We start from the raw sequence: 18,547 nt of genomic DNA, 5'->3' as shown, positions 1-18,547 counted from the left end.
CCGTAGGCACCTGGTATCAGTTTTCCATTGAACTGAGGCGCTTCAATCCACAGATTTCCCCGTAGGAGAACACGAATTAGGTGACGCCTCCAAAATCCGTGCCTCGGCCACGACCTGATTTCTCAAAGTTGTCGGTGGATTCGAGGTCTGTGACTTCTTACCACTTGGAGAGTTGCAATCCTTTGTTTCCATCTTCATGTGTTTTTGGGCACCTTTAGTGTAGCACCAAACTACCACAGCCTCCCCCACCACGACAAGGTGGTGTTCTAGGTGGAGTAAATAATATATACCTAACATGAAAAAATATATTCTTAAAATTAGATAAAAAATATGAGTTGCTTTAATAATTTGGCCACCCCCTGTAATTGAAATTCTCTTTTCTAAGCTCAAAAGCCCCAGTGACTCCACGTAACGAAATTAGTACCTTACTTAAACGCTGTAAAGCGAACCTCCAATCGAAAGAAACAAACAATTGCATTTCTGGTTACGTGCATATCTTAGACCTGTACAGTCGCTTCTTCTCACAGAAAAAGATCACTAAATTACATACTTGCAGCCACCAGTTTCCAACCATGACAACTTTCAATCATTCCCCATCACATGTAATTAAAAACACGTTTCGATAGATTGTATGAGAAAAAACCCAATAAAATGTGCAAGCGACCCTACGATGTCTTCACCCCAATCCAAAGATAAGCAGCGGCAGCAGTGGTTTTTGTGTTCAGTGACTTTTACACCCTCAACTTCAACAAATCGACTTTTCCCATCAATTCTTATCAAACATCGCTCATCAGCTGATGGTTACATGGTTCCCCTCTTGAACGCTTCCCATGATGACCATGTTCGAAAGCCATTCCAGCTGCACGAGGAGGGGAAGTTGATTCATTCATGAAATCAACAACAATCCGTATCTGAACATCTGTCTTTCGTCTGCACACACGCGAGTATCTTTTTCGTCTCGCATGCGAGGGGTTAGAGTCCGTTCTGCGACTGCTTGGAATTTCGAAAAGTATTTCGCTGGCTCGGTTGCTGGCGACCTTGCCGAGCTCTAGCCACTTCATTCACCAGTCGTCGTCGGTCCATCGTCTTGCGTGTTTCTTGGGTGTCTTCGGATAGTATCTGTGAGGGCGGACTACTAGGCCTAGAAGTTGTCTCGAGAAAGACAGTCGGGTGTGGAGTAATTGAGCTAATTGCTCGCACCTCCGTGTTAATTCCAGTGGTAATCATTTTGGGGTCGGCACGGGTCTCTATGCTATCAGTCGGGTGATTACACCAGGTGGATTCGCGGACGGAACCTGGAAACTAGAGCGGGCGGGCACGAACTTCTTAGCTTTTTTGTTGATCTTTCGCATATTTCGCGGCTAATTGTTTGCAGCGTCTTGAATTTTAAGAGCTCGTCGCGAATCATTTGGGTGCTTTATTTAAATTTCTGATTTACGAGTGAGTCGTAAATGCGCGACGGAGATTAGCATCTGGCACGTTTCACTTCTGACTGACTAGAAGTCCGCAGAAATCTTGTTATTTTTACATATTTGGACAGAGGCAGATTACGCTCCCGCGTTGGAAGCAATGTCGGTGTTAATACCTGGAAAGCCCTTCTAATAACGCGTGAAATTGAAATCCCATCAGGTGTGGGTTCTGATATTGGTTTGGATTTTTTTAGGGACGGGAGTGGTACTGTGTCGTTGCGTCTTATGTTAGTGAATGCGATTGCGACAGGTGTCTCGTGAGTGGAAGTTAAAGGTGCATTTGTTGGTGGTGTAAAGTGTTGTCTGCTCTTGTGCTACTCACCCCAAAGTATCCTGAAGCCGGACTCAACAGTAGAGGTAGACAGAAGGTGTTGAGTCGCCCGAATTGTGAGTACAACTACTACCTCTCGTATTTGTTTGTTCTTGGCTGGTTTGCTTATCTAATCGTCAGGTGCTAAGTTTTTTTTAAACCTGCCTAACATGTATAAAGTCCGTTTGGCGCCCAACGTGTGATACGCTCCGAGTACTATGCAAATCGAACGCTTTTGTCGGTTAGAAAAAATGTTTACTCATGGAAGGCAAACGAAATGGAAAAATGCTAACACGCTCTTTTCCGCTGTGGGCATATATTTTAGCCTTAGGTAGGGCCCATGCCCTCAATGCTAAAAAGGCTCTAATTCGATACTAAACAAAAACACATTTCATAGTACTATTCTCAGCCAGTAGAGCCAGTTAAAATAATGGTAATTTATCGTATTCATTTCGCTTTTGAGCCCACCGGAGTGTAAAGAAGCGTTGTTGTCCCGAAGTTTGAAAAATGTTGCTGCATCTCTTCAAAATAACTACGTCTGATCGATAGAACCGCATACAACAGAACAAGCCCAACAATCCCCTAGTTGAAAAGACAGGTCCATTCAGAGATCTAGATACATACTCGTAGATGTACATATCATTCATGTTATATATGTTGCTATTCTTCTTAGTGCAGCAACATTGAACGGAAACACTTAGGGAGGAAGATGACCTATGCACCGCCAATTCGAGAAATCAAAAAAATTTGGTACCTCGGAAGGATAGTTGTAGTTTTTATAATATTGTCAGACTTGTTGCAGATTAAATCGGTATTAAAATTTGAAACAACTGGATCTCTTTTGATTCGAAACACTTTTTCCAACGAGATACATATGAGCACTTATGCCAGTTTCGTAAAAGTCCGAGTTCCTAGTGTGAAGAAATTTTTCGAAAGCCATTTTAATGGCTGCTTTATTGCTAAATTGTTTTTCCATCCAAAAGTGATTCAAATGCTTAAAAAAGTGGAAGTCGGTGAAAGGTCGCGTGAATTTGTAGATGAGTCAGAGTTCCATTCTATCATTTGTTTAATTTTTGGGCCGTTGAATACGCAATTTCCCATGCATCGAATGGGACGCTATACTTTTCTGCATTAATGGTTTCATCACGTTTTAACAAAGAATATTGGATAACTCAAGCTGCAGACCATCAAGCAGTCACCATTACCTTTTTGTTCCTTGATCTGGAAGTTTGGATTGTCATAAAATGCCTACATACTTTTCAATGCTGACCACATTGCCTCCTAGTGTACCGTTACGGTCTTGAATGAAGTGCTCCAACACACTTCAAGGCCCTGATCCAACATGGATTGTTGCGCCAACGATTATTATTATTTCCGAGTTATCACAATCTCGGCAGATACCGGATTTTACCTAATACTAGCACTAAGTGCCAAGCATTAAGGCTCGGACGATCCTACCTAGTTAAAAACCAAAGGGGCGCTGGTGGTGGTAGATCAGTGGGAGAATCCGTCGAGTACTCCCCGCAACATCGAGCACGTATGCAGAATGGTGTACTTCTGCATGGTTTGAACCAGACTGTGTGAAAGTCCCAGGACATCAAGGGAAGCCGTCGCCAGGATTTAGGTACAATGCCTGTAGCTGACAATATTATGGGAACTACAATCACCCGTTCGAGACGCCAAATTTCTTTGATTTCCCGAGCCAATGGCTCATAGTTCACCTTCTTATCCACGTATTTCCGTTCAATATTGCTATTATGGGGGATAGCAACATCAATAATATACGCGGAGCGACCCGTCTTGTCAACTAACAGTACGTCAGGCTTATTGTGTGCGGTATGGCGATCAGTCAGAACTTGCCGGTCCCAATACATGCTATAAGCAGAACTATCAAGTACTGTTTACGGCTCATATCGGCAAACCGGACATGTTCCCGTGATCAGCCCATGCTTATATGAAAGGTTTTGATGAATATCCTTACATACAGCATTATGCCTGGTGATGTATTGCACCGGTGCCATAACAGTACAGCCAGAAATGAGATGGTCCAACGTCTCTAACGCGGAACCACATATTCTGCACTGGTCGTTCTCCACCCGTTCTTTCATGATGAGCTTTTTATAAGCTCGGGTGACGACCACGCCATCCTGAATGGCACACATGTACCCCTCCGTCTCAGCAAAAAACTCTCCAGCACACAGCCATCTGTTCGACAGATGTAAATCGACAAATGGCTGCCAAAGACAATTCACGTGTTTACCGTGTATTACCTTCGACTTCCATTCATCGATCCGCTCTTGGTCCGACTTCACCCCACTCAGAGGATTGAAAGATCGATCCTTCAAGTTAAGTGGAGTCAGTTCACAGTCTGCCTTACAGACAGCCGCATGCAAGGGACTCGCCCGCTCTTTGCTGTAAAAATAAGCGCGCAGTGAGTCGACTTGGCGATGATGTTGTGCAGCCACGTCAACGACGCCCCTACCTCCGATGTCACGAGGCAGGTTCATCCGCTCCAGGGCAGACTTTGCATGATGCACTCGGAATTTGGATATAGTTGTCCGTATCCGCCGCTGGACGTTTTCCAGATCGGTCTTCGTCCACGGCAATATTCCGAATGCATAAGCCAGTGAAGGGATAGCGAATACATTCAACGCGCTCATTTTATTCTTTCCCGAGAGATGCGATTTCAGCACCAGCTTTACACGTCGCAGGAATTCGGACAGCAGAGCTTCCTTTAGATCACCACTTCAAGCATGGGTTCCTTGCAGAATTCCTAGGTACTTGTAGAAGTCTGTCTCGGTCATAGCTTCGATGTGGAGGTCACCAATGCTATGTCCGGCATGCGGCTCGTGATGACCTTTGCGGATGGCTTGGATTCGACACTTGTCTAATCCAAATTCCATCCGAATATCACGGCTGAACATCTCTATTATTCGCAACAGACTTCTAAGATGGTTGTCAGTCCCAGCATACAGCTTGATGTCATCTAGGTACATCAAGTGTGTCAGTTCGCACTTAGCACGTAGGCCTACTTCATTGCAAAACCATGCCCTCTAGCATCATTCAGTAGCCATGAAAGGGGGTTCAGTGCCATACAAAACCAAAGGGGACTCAACGAATCCTCCTGGAAGATGCCCCTCCGTATACGTCCAGATGCGAGTGTCTGAGACTGGTTTTAGTTGTCCAAATAGATTACTTGTGTGCGTGTGTGTCACGTCGCCTGATCAAAGTTTATCAAACTACCGTGAGTTGGCGCGTTGGTTCAGGGGGTTATAGAATGCTCCAACTCCAGAATATGGATTCCGCTAATAGTCACTTCCGAAATATAAACACAAGTTACATCAAAAACTATAATTATTAACTACCTTAACACTCTCGAAAAGCACCAACGTCGGATAGAGGTACAAATCGGCCATTGTAAAATTTCTACCATTGCTTGATTGTGTAGAAATAACACTATGGTAGTTGATGGTCCTATAATATTGGCTCGTAAGTGTCATCCGCGCTGCCAAATTACACTGGTTTCTGTCCAGCTGGTTTTATTCTCGGACCCGCACATGTTCTGATGATTTCGTCAGGTATCTGTGTGTTTGAACTTCGTCTCCCTGACGCAAAGGCATCTGACGATTCAGACAGCGTCGTATTAAAACAATGCGCAGGTTTGAGGCATTACCTCGAAATTACTGCTTCTTTACCAACAATTTTCAGCTTGAAAACACGATCATTGATGTGTTCGATAATTGAATAAGGACCAGAGTAAGGACATCGTCAAGATATCTTCGTTCCAATCCTTGAAGACAAACGAAGAGTCGATGCGATGTTGATTTTGGCTTAAGTTGCTGGATTCGTTCTCCGAGTTGCTGTGAAAATCGGCAGGAACGCAGTCGCAACCGAAAAATTCGCTTAGTATACAGAAAGTCGTACTCTACACCAACTCAGCTGCTGAAGAATTAAGGTCTCTTTAAACCATCCAAAGTTTGTTCTTATCGGACCTTGAGCGTCTAGTGTAAACGCTCGACAATACCGTTTGCTGCTCGATGGTACGCGGTTGTCCTGACATGACTACATCAAACAAGACGCAGTAACGACTTAATTAGTAACGATTCCAGTTGGGAGCCACGATCGACAGTAATGGTGATAAACTATCGCCAAGCCAGGAAGGCTTGGAAGGGATTGGAAGGAAAGCATCCATTATGAGTTGCTCAACTATGGCCAAACCTTCAATTCGGTCCTCTACTGCGAGCAACTCGACCGTTTGAAGCAGGCAATTGACCAGATGCGGCCAGAATTGGTCAATAGGAATGGTGTTGTGTTCCACCAGGACAACGCTCGGCCTGACTCATCTTTGATGGCTCCCCAGAAGCTACGGGAGCTCAGAAGGGATGTCTTATCGCACCCACCGTGCAGTCCGGACCTGGCACCAAGTGATTACCATCTCTTCCGGTCCATTTAAAACGCTCTTGGTGCTACTAAGTTGGCCTCAAAAGAGGCGAAAACTGGCTGTCTGAGTTTTTTTGCAAATACGGGGGGGGGGGGGGCGCATATTTCACTTAAATCGGACAATTCTAAGTATGTTAAATGAAGCGTCAAATTTCCATCACAAATACGACATTTCTTTTTCCCCAACCCAATATCTTCTGAATGTAGACGTAGAGAGGTTCCGCTGAGCAGAATCTGCTCTAGTTTTGGATCGGCGTGCTGCAATATTAGAAGAAAAAATAGTGATTGGTTAGGCAATAGCATTAATGTTGTTGTACCTTCGCGATAATATGAACAATTTAGTGGAGAATTGTGCAATATATTCTAGTTGTCGAGTTTGCCTAGGAGCTGCTGAAGTACTGCACCGATAGTTGTACCCGATGTATCCGTCATTGAAGTTAGCGTTGCATTAGCTTTAGGATGTCCTAGAAATGATGTGTTTATTCTTGCTTGACTCAAAAGCTTCTCGTGTTTCCTCTGTCTATTCGATGGGTCTTTTATCTAGTTTATGGTAAATGCATTCAAAAGTGCCAATATGCTACCGGGATTGACCATAAATCTTCTATAGAAGTTGATTATTCCTAAATACCTGCGAAGCTCGGATATAGTTGTCGGACGTTTGAAATTTTTAATGCTTTCCATTCTTGTTGGTAAAGGCCTGGAGTCGTTTCCATCAATTAGATACCCCAGTTATTGTATCCCTTTTGCTCTAAAGATGCATTTGGATGTAGTGATTTTGATACCATACACAGTTCATCCCTGAAATGTTTGCCGTAGATGATCGGGATGCTCCTTTTCATTTGAAGATACAACAAGAATATCGTCTAAATAAGTGTAGCAAAAAGGAATGCCAGGGAGTACTGTGTCGAGGAAACGTTGGAAGATCTGTGCAGTATTAGAGAGATCAAAGGTCATTCGACAAAATTGGAAGGAATCCAATGGTATGCAAATGGTGGTTTTTCCCATCTCGTCTGGATGAATAGGCACTTGATGGTATGCACGCACTCAAATAGTATGCATATGGCCGAACCATAGGCTATCTGATAGTCTGCAAATGCCTCTTTACATCCTATAATGAAATTCTGCATTAGTTATTGCATATTTGTCGGGCGGTAGACGGCGAGGATGAGACTCTGGATTGTCTTTACTGACAATTCTATGCGCTATGTAGTGAGGCTGTCTTTCCGCAAAATGTGCAGAAGTAATTGTGGAAACCGACATATTTCCGCGTAGATCAAAGTCTAAATTTATTAATTGTTCGCGGTATGTATATATGACAGCATTGTTAGCAGCAAAAAGTTTATACTAGGCTGGCTTCCTCGCTTTACTGGAAATCGAACGCGGAATAGCAGAGACGCCTGCTCCTGTATCAATGAAAAAAATGATGCCAGTACGTCTACAACGTAAAATTAGTCGATGCTTTAGCTACAAAGCCACCATGGGAGAAACAAATTCTCTGTTTCTCGGTGCTCCTACTTCTGCGTTTTTCGTAACGGATTCTATAACTCGATCTGCGGCGGTTTTTATTGTTAAAACAGCGATGAAACTTGTTAAGACGCTCCATGGGAGAGTCTCTGGCGTCTACTTCACTGCCCTGTGGGCATCCACCAGTGGCGACGGTAGAAACTGCAATTATCTTGCGGTCATGTCGGACCATAACCAAAAAATCTAAAAAAACGAAGCTTGCAATATATGGGCAAAGTGATTTTTTGATATTCGGAGTCGTTCGGAAATTACAGTGTTAAACGGGTAAAATGTCGCATGCCAGGTTTATGTCGATCGCCGTAATAAAGGGCATATTTATCGGTCCGAATCACGTTCGAATGACTTCGCTAAAATCATAAGAATTGAAGCGAAGGCTTTACTTGTGTTTTTCAAGAAACGTAAGGTTTATGGACTAGGTATAGCAGATTAATGGTCAGTTCAGATTTTATGGTTAAAAATCGCATTCTACTTTTTAAATGCGTTTCTCTCGAAACTGCGTATTGAAAATTTGCTGTCACCATAGCTCAAAATTTATCCAACAAAATTTTCACGACTTATTCAGAACATATTTCTACGGTCCGCAAATTAGTCTGCGAGAGAGAACTGAGAAGTCCGCACAAGACCTGTGGTTAAGTCCGCACTTTAAAATGCCGTTTACATTTTTTCTTTAAGATGCTCACAGCGCCATCTAGTGCGGCGGCAGAAAAATACATTTTTTTGGATATGGGTGTATAAATTGCTTTGTATTTCAATAATGAACTATGCTATCGGAAAAATTACCACGCATGTTCGAGATACCAATAAACATATGGCGAAAAATTCACAGTTGGACCTTTATCCACTGATGAAAAATTCGCCTGCCATCCGCAAAGTCGTATCATAGACCACCTCAGCTACTGAACAATTAAGGTCTCCTTAAATCATTGTGCGAAGGCCAAGAAGCACAGTAGAGAGTGCCTCTGTCCAAAGTTTGTTGTTATGGGACCTTGAGCGTCTGGTGTAAACGCTCGACCATGCCGTTTGCTGCTGGATGATACGCAATTGTCCTGACACGGCTACATCCAATAAAACGGAGTAACGACTTAATCAGTGACGATTTCAGTTGTGAGGCACGATCGGTAGTAATGGTGACATGAGCTCCAAAACGACTAACCCAATCCGTATAAAGCATTGCAGCAACGATCAGCGGATGCGTTGGCATAGGAATGATTTCTGGCCATCGTCAAAAACGGTCGATAACTGTGAGGGCGTAAATATATCCCTGCGATGAAGGAAGACGTCCGACAATATCTAAGTGAATATGTTAAAAAGGTATGTCGGGTGCTGAAAAATATTGGAACAAGTTTTTGACATGTTGGCTAAATTTCGACGTTTGACACACGTTTTCGCTCATCGCGGAACATCATTGTGCATGTTACGCCAAAGATATTTTTCTTGGATCATTTTGCTTGAAACACGTCCTCTGGGATGAGAAAGTCTTGCTTTTGATTAAATATTCTATGTGTAAATATCCGAGGAATATACGGTCTGGTTTCGCTCACCTAAATGTCACAATATAATGATTTCTTGCCGTCAATATTTGCTGAATATAGAGGTAGAGAAGTTCCGCTATGCAGAATCTGCTATAGTTGTGGTTCGGCGTGCTGAGCATCGGCAATATCAGAAGAAGAAATGGTGATTGACTTGGCGATATCATTAATGTTGTCCATTTGCGATAAACTGTCCGCTGTAATATTTTGTGAAGCGTCTGTATGAACAATATTGGAGGAGAATTTAGCAATGTACCATACTCTAGCTTCTGAACTTGCTTCGGAGCTGTTTGGTGGTGGTCCCTTGCTACTTCGGTGTCCTGTGGGCATTCGTCAATGGTGACGATAGAAACTGCGAGCCGGGTGTTGCACTCAACAATTATCTTCTCGGCCATATCGGCCAGAGTTGCCGTTTCGACATAATTCGTGGTCATGAGTATAGACCGAACCCGACCGGCCGGCCTCCGTAACCAAAGAGAATTAATAGCGTCACTGGGGAAATTTCAAAATCAATTTTTTATCTAAATTTCAATATGCAATTTTACTTACAAACCTGAAAAGTTAATAAAAATTGCTCCATTATATTAGCTTTCAAATGACATGTAAAAATGATGGGCTTAGTTATGGAAAATTTGAGATATTATACATTAAATAGGAGAAGTCGTGGTCTTAATTCAAATGCACTCCGTTATTCGCACTTAAAACTACCAGATTTAAGTGAATTTACTCCATATCAACACCACGTTTTCACGTATTAAATGCGTAATATTCCTAAATTTTCCATAAATAAGTTCGTCAGTTTTACATGTCAGTTGAAAGTCAGTTAAAAAGGCAACTTAAAATGTGTACAATCATACACCGGACACCCTATATACTTATTACGTTTTAAATTATATGTGTAATGTAATTATAATTATGTAATTATAACTCAAACTTGCATGGTTTTTTCACTACTACTTTTTTATGCAAAAAGGAAACGGTTCAATATTTTTTTTTAAAATTCTATTATAGTTCCTACCATAGCACATGTGCTGTATCTTCCAATAAAATTTTTATTCAAAACCATTAAACCGTTTTCGAAAAATGATGGGCACCAGTTTGCATCACCATACAAAGTCACGAGAATGTCGAATAAGATTTTTCATCGTTAAAAAAAATTAAATATTATGTGACTTTTCTTCTCAAGAGTTATTCTGATTTTAATATAATATTAATATTAATTTCGAAATTATCAGATTGCAATTGTGGATTTTCATTAATTGAAAAACATTCTGACCCAGAATTAGATTAGTGATGTCACGTTGAGTGGCGGAAACTTGAATATAATTAAGATGCAACGATGTACAAATGTTTGACGTGAAATGATAACCTTCACTGCGAAAAATCTGACTTGCAAAATAAATCTTATCGAAATTCTAGCTTAACCCTGTATGAGTTGTACCTCTGGTGCAGCCTATAAGTTAAGGCTTAATCATGTGTGCTCTCTCCACTATATCTCTTGTCACTATATCTGAAATCGGATCCTCGTTGATGTAAGATGTAAATGGAACCCACCATGTGATGCCAAAGTTTCTCATTAAATATATTCCAAATGGGAATCCTTAAATGACTGTAGATAACAATGGATTGTCTAAAATGACGTAATTTCCTGCGCTGATCGAGTGCTATACAGAAATCAAATCAAAATTGAAAAATGTGGTGGAAATCCTACTTTTATCAATAACGTTACAGTAGGTCAAAGTTGCCTCTTTTGCGTCAAATTACTACCACTTAAGAAATAAAACATCAGTACCAGATCAAACTGAATATTGGGTGTATTTAACGTTTATATTCTACGAGCTATTTATATTTACATGGAACTATCGTATACCCAAATATTATTACATAAAAATCAACAAAACCGTTCATACCTGAAGCGCTAAGCTTCTGGCTTCCGACTTATTAAATATTATAATAAATAGCTCTTGTTAGTTGAATTTTTTCTTAATCGTGATAATAACATACTTTACATTAAGGTAGTAATACAGCGTGGCCCTTAAATTTCAAATTTATTTCATTATTTTTTTTTAAACAAGAAAATAATATACGATTGCTCTAAAATTTTAATATAATTTTGATAGAAGCATAAAATATACAACATTTTGTTTTACTTAATTTTGCACGAACTGGTCCTCCAGGTTGGTGGTTGGATAGGGCTGACAACCCTACACGAAAAAGAACTTGTTACGAAGCTATAACAGGAGGCTCGGACTGGACGGATAACACAACGACGAACCCGGCAAAGACAAAGGAACAACGGTTTGCGCATTTTCTCATGGAACGTGCGCTCCCTGTACAGAGATGAAGCTGCCAAGTAGCCGATACCCTGTTCCAATATAGGGCTGATGTAACAGCATTACAGGAGATGCGTTGGACAGGGACCGGTTTCCTGGAGAAGAGTCACTGCACCATATAGTGGCCATCCAGTAAACCATGTGCTCGGAGTAGGTTTCTTAGTCAGCCAAAAAATTAAACCTGTTATCGGCTTTGAAAACATAAGCGAACGGCTATGCACCCTGCGCTTGCGAGGCAAATTTGGAAATATAAGCCTGATTAACGTTCACGCCCATACAGAGGAGATTGCACAGTCGGAGAAGGATACCTTCTACGAGGCAGTAGAACGAATCCTCGAAGCCTGTCCTAGATATGATATCAAAATCATACTTGGAGATTTTAACAGCCAAGTAGGGAAGGAGCCCGTATTCAGGCGATACGCTGGCTCCCATAGCTTACAACAAAATACAAATGATAACAGACTGCCGATTATTCAATTAGCAGTGTTACACGAAATGGTTGTTGGAAGTACCTGGTTTGCGCGGAAAGCGGTTCACAAACATACATGGACTTCTCCAGACAGGACCACTTTCAATCAAATTGACCACGTGTTGATCGAACGTTGCTGCCTCTCAGGCTCAATGAATGTCAGAACAAATATGGAGGCCAATATAGACTCGGATTACTATCTCGTTGGCATGGTGCTCCGAGCTTGATTAACAACACCACCCAGAATTCTTTCTGACAATTAGGTGAGCGTCAACACTGAAGCCATTCGCAACACAGTCCTCCGCAACACCTATAAGAGTGAAATAGATGCCATAATAACTGCAGTCAGAGATCCTGGAAATGAAGCATCAATAATTGATCTTCACAATCTTCTGAAGAACGTTATCATAAATACGGCCACAAACACACTTGGGTCCAGCCGCAAAAGGAGTCGGAACGGTCGGTTTGACGATGAATGTAAGCTACCAACGGAACGGAAGAATGCTGCATACCAGGTAATGTTACATTCTTAAAGAACGTAGGTAACAACCGCACCAGGGGCGCGCGTTTTACCAACGAGTCAGCAGGATGAAGCCTTACACATCTCGATGTTCATTCTGCCGAGATAAAGAGTAAAATTTGATTTCCGACAGAATGGGCATATTCGAGCAATGGGTTGAGTACTTTGATGAACTACTGAACAACCACAACATCGGCGAGTTGGAGGTGGCGCCAACTGAAGACGACGGACAAATACTACCACCACCAATTATAGAAGAAGAAGTCCGTGCAATTCATCGGCTTAAAAATCATGATTCGCCAGGAGCCGATGGAATTACAGTCGAATTAGTTACATATGGAGGCGACCAATTACACCAAGTGGTTCATCAACTGACCCTGATGAACGTGGGAGGCCAGATAAAAGCAGCAGGATCACTCTCAAGACCATTCGACATCAACAACGGTCTACGACAAGGGGACGCCCTATCATTCGCCCTGTTTAACCTGGCCCTCCAGAAAATGATCTGTGATGCTGAGGTAGATGCAAGAGGTACGACCCTCTTTAAGTCCATCCAACTACTGCCCTATGCTGACGATATCAAACTTAAGGGAAGAACGACCCGAGACGTACAAACTGCCTTCATCCAGATCGAGCAGGTGGCTATTTGCGCGAGATCTTGGGCTGCACATCAATGAAGGCAAGACAAAGTAAATGGTGGCAATGTCAGCACAAAAACCAATCAACCAACAACATCAAACCACACTGATCGAACGAGAAGAATAAAGATAGGAGGCTACAACTTTGAGACCGTTGATAATTTCTCGTATCTAAGGTCGAAAATCACAACCGATAACAGCTACGATGGTGAAATCCGAGCACGGTTGTTGTCAACCAATAGAGCCAATTTCAGCTTACAAAGACTGTTCCGCTCGAAACGTCTCACCATAGGGTAAAAGCTCTTACTGTACAAGACAATGATCTTGTCAGTCCTCATGTATATTTGGGTTCTTAGCAAGCCGCGTCCGAGAGAGGAGTCCTCCGAAGAATTTTTGGCCCCCTACATGAGGATGAACGATTCCGTAGCCTACATAATGACGAAATCTATGAGCAATACCCAAATATGGCAAAGTAACTATGTAAAATTCAGTGGGCTTAATGTAAAGATTTAGCCGAGTATGTTTTATCAGTTTTATTAAGTTTTATAAAGATGCGCGTAAGAGTAACTCCATCAGTGCATATTATAATAATAATTACTGGCGAAATCCTAACGATCCACTGCAGGACTACGGTACTCTTTAGGCGACAATGTGGTAAGTATTGCGCTTGCCCATGATTTTAACTTGATTTGACTGTGAGTATCTATTCGCAGCCGAGTCGACTGAGTTCCGACATCTAGTCACCATACAAATGCCTCTGCCACCAGTGAGATACGAATCGCGGCCTTCCACTACGATAGCCTAGTGCTCTAGTCACTAAGTCATCTGGATATTGGTCGATATTACTGGAGTGAAATTGCTTTATTATGCCTAAGCCAGAAACCTGCGAGTCCTGTTGGAAATCTGCTCCTAAGGAAATGGTTGTTTCGATCTTATCTCCAGATTATTACTGAGAAATTTATTCCAATCCACTTACTGATTAATGTAAAACAAATTTGGATGCCAATGAGTGCAACCTCTTATTACTTATACAATTAATGGAAACCTCTAATCAATCTGTCTATCTGAAATTTTGGAATTGACTTTCCCATCATATGATTGCTCAGGAATTGATTGATTCTACTGCTTCACCCACCATTCGTTTCAACGAAATCGATTGCCCGTGTGTGCTGTACTTCTCATAGGTTATGCAATGGAGTACCAAATAGCCAGCCATATTTCGGATATCTCCTATTTTCAACATTATGATTTGTCAGCAGGATGCTGTGACCCGAGTAAAAGAGCTCTGGCCATATTTCATTTCGGTGACCCACATTGAGAATATGATTCCTTCTCTCAGTCCTTGTGCTCAGTGCTGTTGGGTTCACATGCATGTACGTCCGTGGTTACTACTCCGGCAATTTATTATTCACAACTCTACAACGTAGTCCAAAAACATTGACCGAAGAAGATTACAGTCATTGCACAGGCTTTCCTCTAAATTAATGGCATTCTTGCTTGTCCACCTTCTGCCGCATTTATCTGGGTTAGATATGACTTCCAGTCCCAGCGGTGGCAGAAACAATAACAGCATTCTGACATATCTATTTGCTGTCCGTTCTTGTACTGTACCTACATGTCATCCCGATTGCAAACATTACAAATTTACGAGCGAATGTTGTTGCTTGGTATACTGACCGTCCTGGACGTAAGAAGTGGCCTCATTTATGTTTTGGAGCTATTCATTTTACTACAAGGCTCAGACAAGCCGTTTTAATGCCCAAGGGTTTCTTGTCTTTTCTTATTCCGTTCTCTCCAGGCAAATAATATGTTTTGAGAATTTTAAAGAGTGGAGACGGAATACATGATTGCTTTTCGCTGGTTCCGCATTCCTTCGACCTCCCGCCACATATGGGAGGACTTCAACTTCCTAATAACGCAAGACGAAATATGGAACAGAGAAATATACTTCATGGAGTTGAGTCTGCAAACAGCGTTGCGTAATTTAAGTATGTGAACTTTTTACTGACATTAGTACTTAAATGTTTTCGTCCATTTCATATAAATTATATGTTTGAAATGGTAAATATAAAATCTAAAAGTAGATTTTGGTATAATGCTTCAAGAGAGGACTTGATTCCAAAATTGTCGTAAAATAAGTCTTCTTCCATTCTCTATAATATCTAAACTACAAAGATGCTGCTTCTTTTTCAATTACATTTTAGGACTCTGTGACCTGTGTTAGCAATTAGTTTCGCTGTAAACTTACGTTAATTTCTCAAAAATCAATAAATCGAACACCTATCGATTTCTGTAGAAAGCCTCTTTTGATATATGATACATATTCTGTCAATACTACATAAATTACTACTTTCTTTAGTGAAGCTCAACGTAGTAAAAATAAACTGTAATTTCCTCGGGCCTCACTGAATTTGCCAGTCAAATAATGGAACCAGGGAATAGAGGGCTTGCAGGAGGAAGTGAAGTTAACAAATTAGACACGGGTGCCCTTGAACCATTTCTATGGATAATAGTTTGAATTAGCATTACTGCATCGGTGAAAGGTGTAAATTGTTAAAAGTTTCTGGTAGAACGCTTCAGCTATCCAAAGGGACTGGAGATTGTATGATAGACATATATGTATTATTAGAAGTGATGATTCCACTGCGTGATCCTGTGACCTTCTTTGTTCTAACCTCTCTTCCCTGTTTACTCCCTCAACTAATGCGCCCTTTACGCCTCTTCTTGATCCCAACCGCTCCGAATATCTCGCTATACCTCCCCCCAAACTTTCTTTAGTTTAGTTCCTCATTGGCAATCCCTACACCCATGCCGAATTTGGTCCCGATAGGCTTCTTAACCTGCTCCTTGTTAAGTGTAAACAACACATTTCCCTTCCTCTGTGCATCATCGTCAACAAAAGTTTAGAAGAATACTAATTTCTTCATCTCATCATCTTTGAAAAGAGGCCTTTGTCATCCTTCACTAGCTGTGAACTACTGTCCCATCTCCCTTCTTTCGTTTTACTCCAAAATAATCGAGAGTACATCTGATCGTGCACTTTGGTCACCTCATTGTGAAAGAACAGCATGGTTTCCCGAAACATTGATTTATTGGTTTAAACTTTTTTGTTGTTACCACTTTCGCTGCTAAATGCTTGATTTCACGATAGGTAGTACACGCTATTTATACCGATTTCGCCAAAGCATTTGATACCCGTTGACCGCGATATTCTCCTCTTCAAACTCGCACTACTCAACCTCAACCCCTTCCCACCTCCCCTCAGTCAACTCTTGGCTTTCCTCTTACCTATGATACAGTTCCTGCAGAATTTCTTTTCATGGACACTCATCCCGCTCCTTCTCATCCCCGCTCACCTGTCCATGTTTGGTGTACGCTGACAACCATAAATTATGTGCCTTTGTTTCTTCTCCGCTGGGCTGTGGTGTCTTCTAGCCCAACTTTGATACTTTGGCCTGTTGGTGTTCGGTTAACGAGCTGACCACAGAATGTCATCAAATGCCACTGGATGTGTTATTTACTTAAACCTTCCCCAACATCCTTTCCCTACCATCTTGGAGAACAGCCCTTTTCACTACTGACCACCATTCAAGACCTGGGTGTAATCTTCGATGACAAACCTCATTTCAGTTCTCACTTCATTGACATCATCAGTCCAACTTCCAAGATGTCTGATTTTAGTTTTCCTTTCCTCCTCCGACTTTACCTCAATTCAGTTCTCCGTAACACTTTTCGACTTCCTTGTCAGAAACATCCTTGAATATTCCTGTGTAGTCTTGTCTCCATTCTGGAACCATGACTGACACGCTCTTGAAGCTTTACAATGCAATTTCACCCGGACCTTGTTTTTCAAAAGGAACCCTTGACTATCCGTCACAGCTGCACACCCTCAATCTCCCTTCCCTGCAGCAACACCGTATCTACCTTGATATGTATACTTATCTTCAGGTTTTTTTCTCCTCTCCTCTGCCTTCCGCAGTTTATTTTGGATAGATGCCATCATGCAGTTGACCGCATCCCAATTCTCTTGTTGTGCTAACATTTTCGACACCAGATTTTCTGGTACCAGCACCTCTCCTAGAGTCTCCTCTAGATTCTTCCTTTCTTCCACAAATCTCGGACAATGGAAGAATGCTCTGCGTCCTCTGGGACTCGCAATTTGAACAATCGGGTGAGGTCTCCAATCTAAACCTGTGCAGTTATTCGCGATATCCTCCGTGAGAAACTCGGTGAGGCTATAATTAATCTCAGATTATAATTAATCTTGCCATGCCATCTCTCCAACCACTCCTTGGTGGCAGGAATGAGCCTGTGAGTCCACCGACCCTTTCCTGAGCGTTCCCACCGCTCTTGCCATTTATTTATGGATCTCTCCTTCTCAGCGTTCTTCGTCTGCGATAAGGGAAAAATTGGCTTCGCATTGTATACATTCGCCATCTCATCCGCCAAGATGTCAATGGGCATCATTCCAGAGATGACGAATGCTGCATCATCTGAAACAGTCCTGAAGGCAGAACATACCCTCAGGGCTGTCCTCCTGTACTCCTGTAGACTGCGCTCAGTTTGTTAGTGTTAACTGTCATCCGCAACGCCTCCCTCCACACTGAGGTCGCGCAGAGCTTGATTGAGATCACCACCATGGCTATAAGCAACCTAGAGGTATGCCGTGGTAGCAGTGGATGATTCATCGCAAACATACTGTACGTGTTGCCTATAGCTGAGCTTCCTGTCTATCACCACCCCCAAGTATTTGATGGTCGGCTTGGACGTGATGATATGATTTCCGATTCTAATACAGGTGTGATTTCTCCTCCGGCGCTTAGTGATGAAGACCGCTGTGTTTTTTCCTCCGTGAGTGTCAGCTCCGAGCTTTCTAGCCAACTTTTAACAGCACTGATTCGCTCGCTTGAGTATAACTCAGCATCTTCGAGATGTTTTGCGACGACAACCAGCGCTATGTTGTCAGCGTAACCCACCACTGTGGCCTCCCTCGGAAGGGGGGGGGGGGCGGAAGATTAAGTACATCGTTGTACAGTCTGTCTATCTGCCTGTCCGTCCATCTGTCTATCTGTCTGTCACACATTATATCTCAGAAACGGTAATTTCTATTGATACAAAAGGTGAAAAGGTTAGACCTGTGAATCCCATTGGATGCAGAAAGTAACATAGTTTCAACTGGAGTCTAAGGGGGACTTACCATCCATGTAAAAGGGGAGTGTATAGTCATATGGGTATTAGATAAAGGGCCTCGACTTTACGAAGCCGATATTAATTTTGACATTGGTTGCAAAGGGAAGGAGTGCGAGGATTATTAT

At 42.1% G+C, this 18,547-nt stretch overlaps 1 protein-coding gene across 7 annotated transcripts in view; it reads left to right on the top strand.

The window, feature by feature from the left end:
• Positions 1–1,078: 1,078 nt before the first annotated feature.
• Positions 1,079–18,547, top strand: part of LOC119659248 (extracellular sulfatase SULF-1 homolog) — a 334,413-nt gene continuing 316,944 nt past the window's right edge. For 6 of the 7 annotated variants that reach the window (XM_038067232.1, XM_038067227.1, XM_038067231.1 and 3 more), the window contains exon 1: positions 1,079–1,856. The gene's annotated coding sequence lies outside the window, so the exon portion shown is untranslated. The remainder of the gene's footprint in view (positions 1,857–18,547) is intronic. The other variant, XM_038067230.1, reaches the window with a different exon arrangement.

This window comes from Hermetia illucens, chromosome 6 (assembly GCF_905115235.1).
Source record: "Hermetia illucens chromosome 6, iHerIll2.2.curated.20191125, whole genome shotgun sequence".
NCBI classification, from domain to species: domain Eukaryota; kingdom Metazoa; phylum Arthropoda; class Insecta; order Diptera; family Stratiomyidae; genus Hermetia; species Hermetia illucens.
The sequence above is the reverse complement of the archived record's forward strand: the minus strand, read 5'-3'. Positions and strand labels throughout refer to the sequence as shown.